The sequence below is a fragment of the Anabrus simplex genome, chromosome 1 (genome assembly GCF_040414725.1).
Source record: "Anabrus simplex isolate iqAnaSimp1 chromosome 1, ASM4041472v1, whole genome shotgun sequence".
Taxonomy (NCBI): Eukaryota; Metazoa; Arthropoda; class Insecta; order Orthoptera; family Tettigoniidae; genus Anabrus; species Anabrus simplex.
In genome coordinates, this window is record NC_090265.1 from 23,943,913 (window position 1) to 23,956,367 (window position 12,455).

At 41.0% G+C, this 12,455-nt stretch overlaps 1 protein-coding gene across 4 annotated transcripts in view; it reads left to right on the forward strand.

Moving 5' to 3' along the window:
- The window catches only part of LOC136883405 (bromodomain-containing protein 8), a 445,412-nt gene that overhangs the window by 293,256 nt on the left and 139,701 nt on the right, over positions 1-12,455 (forward strand). The gene's annotated exons all lie outside the window — the stretch shown is intronic.

Consider the following 12,455-nt stretch of genomic DNA (forward strand, 5'->3'; position numbering starts at 1 on the left):
CAGCTAGATAGTTTGGAGAGTAATGATATCCTTATCACAGGGCACACTGAGTGTTGGCCTGGAGCTGGGTACAGAGAGAGGTCCTAATTACAATGAGTTCTGAATTCTTTAAACTGAATTCATTCAGATAAGGTTCACCTTACAACTGTGCTGGTTACAGTGAAGTTGTTTTGATAGATCCTCCTTGATGGACAGCAACCCAACCATGGAAACAAGATCCCTCATTACCAACAACCAACCCATGAAACCACGATCCCTTGTAGGCAGCAACTATGGAACCTTGCTCTCTTGTAGGCAACAATGGGTTGTCATTGATTCTTAAAGGTATTGGCGTGGGGTAATCACTCGCTGATTATGTTACGCGAGTGTCCACATTTAGCTGTCCCCCCAGTATCAGAATGAGTCATATAAACCATAGCATTTTGTGAACTGTAATCATTGGCTCGGTTCTGACTTAGAACACAAAACGTAAGATTTGAAAAATAAGTTGTACTTGTGAAACTTGTGGTGACTTTCTGCAGGGAAGAAAATTAAGTTTGAAGTCTATCACTTGCATAGAGTCTTTCTACCAAATTAAAATTTGCACTGTTCATTGGAACTCACCACAACGCAGGTTATTCCTATTTGCATCGAGAAATAGAATGTGTGATGGAATAACTGCACTCTGAAACTGAATGTTTGTAGCGACCTACTAAAAGAACAGTTTACTCGGAAATTTCATTTGCATTTTATATGAATGTCTATGAGTGCGCTTACGTCTAATTATGAAGTGTAAATCACTCGGAAAAATCACTAGCAATCCTAACTATTAAATTCTATGCAAAGCCTTTATTATTATTATTATTATTATTATTATTATTATTATTATTATTATTATTATTATTTATGTATTTATTTATTTATTTATTTATTTATTTATTTATTTATTTATTTTTTCATTCATTCATTCATTCATTCATTCCCACATTGGAGCACCAGAATCCAACCTTATACAACAAAGTCTTCAAAGAATAAGTTCAGTTTTTTCTTATACCTTAACTTCTTCATTCTGTATGATCTTCCGGCCCGTTCTTGCTGATATCACATATTGCATACGCTGCGATATTTTTAGTGATAGTCTTGTGTACTTGTTATTTAGAATCTGTTTCTCTCCTCTATTTTTAATTTGATCTTTAGAAATTTTTAGTTCATCTAAATCCGTTTGTATTTCTTTAAACTATGTGTTTTTGTTTTACTATTCCGAAAGAAATCAGAAAGTTGTTTCGGGAGTCTAGTATTTGGTAAGCGGTATGTGTGTCCAAAGAATCCAAACCTCCGTTTTTGCATCATGTCAATGATTCATTCACTTTCCTTGTAAAGTACTGAATTTGGCAAAAGTCTCCACTGGCCATGAATCTGGTGTTTTTTACCAATAATAGGAGAGATAATAGGTTCAAACCCCACTGTCGGCTGCCTGAAGATGGTTTTTCCGTGGTTTGCCATTTTCACACCAGGCAAATGCTGGGGCTGTACCTTAATCAAGGCCACAGCCGCTTCCTTCCCAGTCCTAGCCCTTTCCTGTCCCATCATCGCCATAAGACATATCTGTGTCGGTGCGACGAAAAGCCAATAGGAAAAAAAATATATATATATATATTAATAATAGTCCGAAGAATTCTTCTATCAGCTTTCTGCAGTTTGTCTGTTATTGATTAAATATTTAGTTTAAATAATGTTTCACTTGCATATGTTGCTTCTTATTATTATTTACATTTTATGGCTTTCATTGGACCACTCTAGCCAACTTTATACAAAGAATTTTTCAGTTTCCTGTCAGCCCAGTACTTCTTCATTCTCTCTAATCTTATCCTTCTTTCTTCATCGGAAATCACCCTTCCTATTGTCTGTTTGTTGATTCTGATTTGCAGTCTGGTTTGTTTGTGAGTTTCTTGATTTTGTCGGTTTTGTTTCTTAGGTCTTCCACTGTAATTTGTAGTTAATCCATATCTTCCTTGATTTCTGTAATCCACTTAATGTTGCACTTACTATTCCATAATTTTTCTATTATTCTCCTGATGATCTTGTTCTCTGGTGTCCCGATTAGATGTCCAAAAAATGAAACGCGTTTCTTCCCGATTGTGCTCATTACTGGTTCTATTTCCTTGTAAACTGTTTCATTAGAAGCTACTCTCCAGTGTCCATCTTTTTGGTATAATTTGTTGATGCACGTTCTAATGATTCTTCTCTCTATCTTGAGTATTTTGTCTATTTGTGCCGTGTTAGTTGTTTTGAAGATGGTTTCGCTTGCGTATGTTATTTCTGGTTGAGTGACTGTTTTGTAATGTTTTAATTTTGTTGCTATTGACAGGCCCTTTTTGTTGTAGGTATTCTTGGTGACATATTGTGCTCTGGTCAGTTTATTTATTCTGTTATGCCATGCTGGCTTTTCATTGAGGTTATATGTTATGATTTTTCCCAGTTATTTAAATTTATCTACAATTTTGATTTCTTGGTTTCCTATGGCAATTTTGTTTATGAGTGGTGGGTCAGTAAACATGATTACTGTCTTTTCAAAAGATATTCCGAGACCAATTTTCTGCGCTGTTTCCTGTAGTGATATAACTTGTTGTCTTGTTTCCTGAATATTGTTGGACAAGAAAGCAAGGTCATCGGCAAAACCTAGGCAATTTAAACTTATGTTGTCTTTGGGTTTTCCAATTTGGATGTTCTTTGGGTTACTCTTGTACCATTCCCTCATTATGTATTCCAAGGCACAGTTGAACAGCAGTGGTGACAAGCAATCTCCTTGTCTTAAGCCTGTTTTTATGATAAATGGCTCAGAGAATTCCCCTCTGAACTTGACTTTCGATTTAGTGTTGGTTAAGGTGAGTTCAATCAATTTGATTAATTTTGGATGGAGCCCGAAATTTCTTAAAATTTTCAACATTGAAGGTCTATGGATACAGACGTAAGCTTTTTTAAAGTCCACGAAGGTTATTGCAAGAGGTTTGTTTTGCTTCTTGTAATATGCTATGGCTAATTTTAAAGTGATGATTTGTTCTGCACAGCTTCTCCAAGGTCTGAAGCCTCCTTGGTATTCACTTAATTCTTCCTCTAGTTGCTCTCTGATCCTCCTGTATAGGATTCTGGAGAAAATCTTGTATGTGCAGTCTAAGAGAGAGATACCTCTGTAATTATCTGGATTGCTTTTATCTCCATTTTTGTGGAGTGGGTGGATTATGGCTGTGGTCCAATGTTCGGGGAACTTTTCTGTTATCCAGATTTTTGTTCAGGCCATGTGTAAGGATGTTTGAACTGTATCACTGGCATATTTCCACATTTCTGCTAAAACTTGGTCTTCTCCACAAGCCTTATAATTTTTCAACTCTTTGAGTGCTGTTTCCACCTCTTGGATTGTTGGGGGGTTTATGAGTTCAGGCGGGGTTTTGATGGGTCTGTCTGTATTAATTGCTAAAAGTTCCTGGGGTTCTTCACAATTCAAAAGTTTAATTAATGCTTTTGCCATGATTTCGGCATTTTCCTTGTCATTGTGTCGTTTTTCCATCCTCACTTTTCAGCATTAATGTGGGAGGGGCAAATTTTTGTACTTGTCTTCCAATCATTTTGTAAAAGTCTCTGGAATATTGGTTTTGTGGTAGTTTTCTTTTATTGAATTGATTAGATCTTTCTGTGATTGTCTCTTGGTTTGCCTGATAATTTGTGTGAACTTTTTTCTGATATTTTTGAGGTTGGTTGCACTTTCTTCTGTTTTGTGTGTTTGAAATTTTAACTATGCCTGACGTCTTTCTTCATGAATTTTATCACATTCTGAGGTCCACCAGGCATGTCTTTTACGTTTGTTTAATGGGGCTAAATTTTCTGCTTGTTGCCTGAGAATTGGAACCAGTTCTTGTAAGTTATCTGTCAGTTTTATGTTTTGTGTGACTTCTCTATATTTATCATTCCTAATTAATTGATGTGGATAAAAGTTCCTCTTTCGTTTATTGCGTTTTGGTTTCTTTTTTTGTGGTGTGAACTTAATTTTGATTTTGACTATGTACTGATCTGAACCTATATCTACTCCTCTTAATACTTTAACATTGTAGATTTCTCTGTGGAAGGTTTTGTCCATAAAAACGTGATCCAGCTGCCATTCCCTTTTTCTCCTATCAGGATGTTTCCAAGTTTTAAGTTTGTTGGGCCTCCTTTTGAAGTAGGTGGACTTCGAGATTAGTTTGTGTTCTCTGCAGAGTTCAACAAGTCTTTGACCATTCTTATTTGTGTGTTTATGTGGAGCTCATTTCCCAATGATATCTCGGTATTTCGTTTCTCTTCCGAGTTGGGCATTGATATCCCCTAATAGAATCTTAACGTTGTTAATATTTATTTGCTTTACAGTTTGGTCAAAGAGATCCCAAAACTTTTCCACTTCTTTCTTAGTCTTTGTTATAAAATTCTTTTCATTAGTAGGGCATGGGTATTTATGATGGTATAAATTTTGTTGGATGCTTTTAAACTCAAAGTTGCAATTCTAGGTGAGATGGCTTCAAAATCGATTATCAAATCTATTATTTTCACATTGACTCTAAACCCAGTTCCAAATTGGGGATATTGTTTCATAACCCTTGGTCCAGGTTTCCCGTTGTAAATTCTGTAGCCTTGAGATTCGAATGGTTCTTCTGTAGTATTTCTCATCTCCTGGAGTCCTGCTACTATAATTTTCTGTTTATCTAATTCATCCATCAAGTTCTTTAGTTTTCCTGCTTTAAGTAGAGAATTAATATTAAGTTGCAATATAGTTGATCTGATCTTGTTTGATCCTGTTATGTGCTGGCTCCTAGTAGAGATCTGCGGATGAATCCCAGGACTCTGTATGCTTTGCACCTTATTTCCTCTACATGCTTGTTCCATTTTAAATTCCTGCAAATGTGAATGCCAAGCAATTTTATTGAAGTACAGGGCATCAGGTTTTTACCACATAGTGAAATTTGATGTTGTAACTGTGATCTTGCCCTAGTTAATCGTACATATTTACATTTCTGTACATTTATAGACATTCTATTTATTTTGCAACACAGAGCCGCATTATCCAGATCTGACTGTAACTTATTTACGTCGTTCTCATTGCGAATGGCTCTGTAAATGATGGTGTCATCAGCATACTGTGCCATAGAAGACGATACACAACCTGGCAGATCCAGTGTAAATATCGTATACAGAAGCAGTCCTATCACACTACCTTGAATCACACCCGAGGTGACTAAGGTTTGTTCTGACCTGGCCGCACTGAACACAACCCTCTGCGTCCGACCAACCAGGAATGATCGAAACCATGCCAGCAGTTTGCTTTGAATGCCGCACTTGTTAAGTTTTAACAACAGTCGTTGATGAGGTACCTGATCAAAGGCCTTACTCCAGTCGAGAGTTACGCAATCCACTTGGGATATATTGGACTGGTCCAGGGAATGTTGCCACTCATCAATTACTGTTGTTAAAAGTGTAGTACAAGATTTCCCAGGGAGGAATCCATGTTGGTTGTTATTTAACAGGTTTCTCTCATTCAGAAAATCCAGCACATGTTTAACAATTAGGCGTTCCATGCATTTACATAAACCAGGCGTAATAGAGACTGGGCGATAGTTGTCTACATTTTCCCTGTCACCATCTTTGAATACTAGAATGACATTTGCTTTCTTCCATTCTTCTGGCACAGTCCCACTGTTCATTGAAATGTTAAATATTACACAAAGGGAAGGTGCTAATGCTTCTGCACAGCGATGGAGAATTCTGGCCGGCACGTTATCTGGGCCGTTCGCAGCATGAGGCCTAGTTCTCCGAAGACTGGTTGCGACCTCGTTAGCAGTGAAGTACAAGCTAGTTAGGGGTGGAAACAGAGGGGTTGTCCTTGTAGTGAACATGTCTTCATCCTTGTCAGCAGTGGTGAAGTTATTTTTAAATTTACTGTTAAATGTGTCTGCTATTTCTTGGGGAGAGGAAACTGATAGTCCGTTGTACTTGAAAATGGATGGAGCACTATTGCCGCTTTTGTTTCTGATGAAAGCCCATAGCTCTTTACTATTGGAACTAAGGCTGTGGATATATGAACTGTAGGCATCACGGATTAATGATTTGAGATTGTTCCTAGCCAGTCTGTACTTCTCCCACCTACTGTCAGTTGGGTTTTCCTTCCATTTCCTGTATAAACAATTTCTCTTTCGAATACCCGATGTTATCTCTTTAGTTATCCATGGCGTTTTTCGCTTATTAGAGATGGAAACTTTCGCCACAGCTTGATCGACACATTCAAAAAATACTTTTTTCCAGTTTTCCCAGATCTCATTGATATTTATATCGCTGGTGAAGGTCGTGAGGGGAATAGGAAGAATATTTGATAGAAGAAAGGAAAGATTGTTCCAGTTAGTGCAGGAAAAATTATATATTGTTCTGGAGTGGAGTTTTGGGGAGGGTTTTCTGTAGGTCAGAGTTGTAATTATAGCTTGGTAATCACAAAATCCTGGCATTACGTCCAGGGACTGGACTGATGATGGAGAGTTAGTAAGGAACAGGTCTGGTGTGGAACGGGAATTTTGAGTAATACAAGTCACTTTGAACACTAACTGATGGAGAAAAATGTCATAGAAAGTGGAGAGAAAACTAGAGGATTGTTTGGTACTGGGGCAGCATTTCTAGACCAAGTAATTTCCAGATTGAAGTCACCGGCAATATAAATTGCGTCATAATTATTCTGCACTTGTTGCACACGCTCCAGAGAGGAGAGCAATGCATCGTTCATCGTTTGCGAGGACTTTGGTGTACGATACACTGATCCAATGAGAAATTTATTGTTACCGCACGTAATATCCACCAACACGGCTTCAGCTGTCCTCTCCAACTCGGGGCGCCTAGTTGGATTACACTCTGGTTTTGCAGCAATAAGTACTCCACCTCCTGTGGTTAGGATCCGATCCTTACGGAACAGGACAAAAGAATCTGGTAGCACTTCTGAGTCATTAATTGTGTCTGAAAGCCACGTTTCGCTGATACACACAATAGAGGGATGTAGGGTTGAGAGCGAAGCAAGAATATATTCTTTTCTACCTGGACGTAAAATGCTGCGTGCGTTAAACGTAAAGAGAGTTAGATTAGTATTTACGGCTGTAGCCGTGTTGAAACACCGGATCCCGTGAGATCTCCGAAGTTAAGCAACATTGGGCGTGGTCAGGAGTTGGATGGGTTGCCACGCGCTGTTGGTGGGGGGTAAGGGAATGGAGGAGCGGAAAGGAACTGGCCACACTACCGCACATAAACTCCAGCTCAGGAACACCTCTGCGGAGGTTCGGACCTGCCTTCGGGCAGAATAAACCTTACCTTACAGTTGTAGCTATTTACAGAGTCACTGGTAACGTGACTGGTATTGGTAAAGAAAGAGTTAGTTAGTGGCGGCATTTCGCATTGCCAGCAAGTCCCCGTTCTTCCCCCTTTCTTTAATTTCCTGTATTCTGATGTAGAAATTTGTGCACATGTCCTGTGACTACTTGACGGACAACTGTTACAGTCCACAAATAGTTGGTTACGACACCCACTGCTTTCACATACTGTACAATGCTGAGGTCCGGGATTCAATTCAATGTCTCCAATTAACGCGAGAGTTAGGCACCACAATGGCTGCCCAGCGATCGGAAGTCTGACAACTCTGCCTTCCCCATCACGACACGGCCGCCCTACCGCCAGCAGCCCGAGACCTTCACTGCCACACCAAGTGAGACACTTAAGAGAACATTTCTCACCAACAGTTTTTCCAGTACATGAATCTTCTTCAAATCACCACAAGACTTATTCGAATGCACTGTTACACTTTTCGCGTAGGTCACGGCACTTTTTAGCAACAATACAATAATTAATGCACGGAGAACACTTGTAACCACCGGCATGCACGCCGCCATCTTCTAGTGCCTTATTACCATTCTGGAAGTTACAGTGTGTTTAACAATTATGGATTACAAATTATACAGGTAAGAATAAATTAATTTACAGGTATTTACATTAATGGAACTGATATCAATGTCTATCTACAATACGTTCTATAACCTCACACACAATACGATCATATTGTAATAATAATACAAATACTAACATGATGTAACACTTCATAGCTATACATACAAGTAATAATAATAATAATAATAATAATAATAATAATAATAATAATAATAATAACCATAATCATAAAATAATAATAATAATAATAATAATGACATTCGTAATAATAATAAATAATAATAATAATTTGAGCTCGATATCTGTATTAGTTAGCCATGGGTGAGAGAATATTGTTCTCAAGTTATACCTGATATCGCACTTGCATCAATATCCCCCCTATAACTTTAAACAATTTCCACACTTTGTCACACTCGTCGATGTTGCCTTGGACGTAAGTTGTATCTTCTTTCTTCCTCGACATCGCTGAATGTGCTCTCCTCCTCCTCTTGACCAGCATGTGCCGTGTTGGGGGTTGGTGTTGCCTCGTTGCCAGCCTCTTCCTCGATAGTCGATGTGTTCTCCTCACGATGACCAGATGGTGCTGTGTCATAATTAGCCTCTCCTCCAGGCTTATTCTGTACGCGCAGCAACTCTGATGCGTGAACCTTGACAGGAGGTTGTTCAGTAATTAGACCCCATGGCCCAGCTGTTTATCCACCTCGATGGGACCGACCCACTTAGGTGCGAGGCCTGCTTGAAACCCTCCAATCTTATTACTGACCGGGTGGTTCCGTCGCATTACTTGTTGGCCTGGTAGGGAGATCTGCATCTCTTCGACATCTTGAGCCTTGGCCTGGCTAAGGGATCTCTTCTCGGCCAAAGCTTGCTTCTCCGTGATGTTCTGCTGTTGCTGCCACTCTGCATCGTCTTGACCCGAAGTGGATGGTGGACGAATCTCCCAATCCCTAGTGCCGTACAGCTGTCGACTAAGAAACAGCTCTGCTGGGGAATAGCCTGTGACATGATTGGTGCGTCATCGCAGGGCAAAGAGTGACTGCGGTATCTGACAGTCCCACAGTCTATTTTCTTTGTCTATCAGGTGGACTCGTAGCATCTTTTTAAGCTCCTGCTTCCGTCGTTCCATTGAATTTGCCCTTGGGTTGTAGATACGAGTGGTCCAGTGCTCCACACCCCATTCCTTCATCTTTTGCTGCCACTTCCTCGTCATGAACTGACTCCCGTTGTCTGACAGAATGCACCGTGGATAACCGTAGCGGCTGAACACCTCGTCTTGTTGCAGGCTGGTGATGCGTCTGTCGTGGCTTCAGGTATCAGAAAGGCCTCAACCCATCTTGTGAAGAGGTCAGTGATTACTAGGAATCCTGTTTTACCCTATGGTATTCTAGGGTAAGGACCCATCAAATCCAGGGCCAGTGTTCTCCCTAGGACCTTTTTAATGGGCGCACCATCCTGCCGTTTTAACAGACCGCCCAGCTAGTATAACCTAGATATATGCTACTTATATAATGTTAATAATATTAATACGTTCCAAATTTACATGTAAATACTGTAAAACTGTTAATTTAAATGATAAATAATTAATGTCAGCATAATTGCATCAATTACACCGGAGATCAAATGTTTAGCTTGACCACCCCGTAGTGTCATGTGCGAGCGGGGTCTGGATTAGCGTGGAATCGCATGCGAGCCCTCTGTTCCGCATGCCGTCACAAACCCGTGTCCACAGCAACCGACTGCTAGCCTGAGTCCGCTGTTACATGATTTGGAACTAGCAATAAAATAAGTTCAAAATACTCTTGTTATGTCTTATTCGTGGTAATAACAGTCAATAGTTCAATTTTGCAGTTAATGTTTACCTGTCTGATATATTGTTAATGCCCTGAGGGAAATGAATTTACTTTTTTTCATATTGAAGTTTTACGTACTCATTCCTGCCACCCGGCTGACAGATTTCTGGGGAGAACACTGAGGGCTATGACCTGACACGGGCGATGTGTCCGTCTTCCTCGTTGGCTGGAATCTGCCTTCCGGTTGCTCGCCTTGGTGCAGGCACAGATGTAGCACCCTTTCACATAGTCCAAGAAATCTTCCCGCATGTTGACCCAGAAGAATCTTCGTTGGATGGACTGATATGTCTCTTCGCCTCCTGGGTGTCCGGCTTCCGTGCTGTCGTGGAACTTCTCGAGGATGTCCGTCGTGTGCTATCTGGGGATCACCACTACTGCAGGCATGTTGGAGAGGTGCCACCTGTACATCAAGAGTCCTCTGTCAACCCGGAATTTCTTATAGCACATCTTGAATTCCCTCGGGACAAGTCGACTATCGGTGTTCTGTCTCCTAATCCACTGTGTCATGGTCCTACAGGGCTTATCGTGTTCCTGCTACTGTTTGATCCCTCCCAGATCAAGTTCCTTCTTTATGGTCATAAGGACAGGTTCCTTAGGCTCACTCTGGTGTTTTCGTGGGAACTCCCTCTCGACAATAGTGTTAATAGTTTGTTTCCATCGCCGGGTGCCTAGATAAGCTGTCTGCTCCTATGTTTGTCGGTCCTGGGACGTGGCACACATCAAAATCAAATTCTGTGATTAGCAGAGCCCATCGCATCAATTTAGATTTTGAGACAGAGTTCAACCATTTGAGAGCAGCGTTATTGGTGTAGAGCTGGAACTTCCTTCCCTCCAAGTAGCCTCTGAATTTGCCCATGGCCCACACCACGGCCAAGGCTTCCTTTTTGACAGTACAGTAGCGTTGTTCAGTGGGGGATAGCTTCCTGATAGCATACTCAATGGTGTCCCTTCTGCTGTCACTCCTCTCCTGGAATAACACTCCTAAGCCGGAGTAGCTGGCGTCCATCTGCAGGCACTTCTTCCCTTGAGGGTTGGGATGGGCTAGCCCGGAAGCGTTGCATATCACAGCCTTAGTACCTTGGAACGCTGCCTCCTCCTTGCTGGTCCATCAGAACGGGCGGTTGTTATGGAGTGGATCAGTGAGTGGTATTGCCTTTTCTTCAAAGTGTGGCACGAAGCTGCTGTACCATCCACACAAGTCTAGGAACTGACGTACTTGTCGCTTGGTCCGTGGGCGTTCAGCTTCTTCGATAGCTCGATTCTTCTCCGGTTGCCTTTCTAAGCCTTCAGAGGTTAGGACATAGCCAAGTTATTCTGTGCGAGACTGGACAAAGTGGCACTTCTCCAGTTGGCAAGTCAGTCCATGAATCTTCAGTCCTTCTAGCACTTTCCTCAGATGTACAAGGTGTTCTTGAAAATTCTTGCTGCGAATTAAAATGTTGTCGAGATACACTTGGCAAAAATCTCTGACATATCCTGATAATACCTTATCCATCAGTCGCATAAAGGTGGCTGGAATATTCTTCATTCCAAAGGGTATTACTGCAAACTGGTACAATCCTCTCGGTGTCATGAAAGTGGTCAGTGGTCTAGAACTTTCCTCGACCTTCACTTGCCAGTATCCGGAGTTGAGATTCAGCATGCTGAAAATTCTAGACCCACTTACTTGTTTCAGCGAGTCTTTTAGGTCAGGCATGGGGTAGGCATCACTAATGCTCTTCTCGTTCAGCCTGCAGAAGTCCACATAGAGTCGATACTCCCCATTCTTCTTCTTTCATGGGATGATAGATGAAGCCCAACAGGATGTAGAGGGTTCGATGAGACCTTGCCCTTCCATCTCTTGAATGTTCCTGGATGACGAAGTTGTGCTTATCCAGGTTGATTGGATATGGACGTTGCTTGATGGGTGAGGAAGTGTTGCAGTCAATGGTGTGTGTTACAGTGATATTCCCTCCAACTTTATTGGTGATAACTTCCGGAAAGTCCTTCAAGGTGTGTCTCAGCTCCTCTTCTTCACTCTGTCGAAGATGTGTTAACTGGATATCTCCCAGGTTTACGTCAACTTCCGTATCTTCGCGAGTCCGGAGATTTCCATTGTGCCGGGCGACCTTCAGACATCTGTCCTTTCCCAAAAAGACTTCATGAGCTGCATAGTGTAGGATCACCTTGTTTTCCACCAGAAAGACATGACCTAATATGATGTCCGGTATCAGGTTCTGAATCACTGCAACATCAATTACGATGCATATGTTTATGCATTTAGCGGTTAGGTTAGTCTGTCCTTGGATGGAATAGGTTACCCCGTTCGCTGCTCCTACTTCCGAGATGGTGAGACTTAACAGGCGGTAGTAATTTGGCAACAGTCTTGTTGACAAATTAATGGCTTGCTTGGCCGTCGAGTATGGCTCAAAAATTCTCGTTGCCAATCCTTAAGATGATAGCTGGGCAGGGTTGGCCTATTCTACTCACTATCTGACCATTCCCTCTCCTATTTGACCAGGGTTGCTTATCAAATCAAAATCTCTTTATTTGCAAATGAAGTGTCTACCTCGGTGGCAAATGGTACACTATAACACATTATTGTCAAGCACTAAATATTAAATTAACAAGAGAAGAAAATTTTCCTAT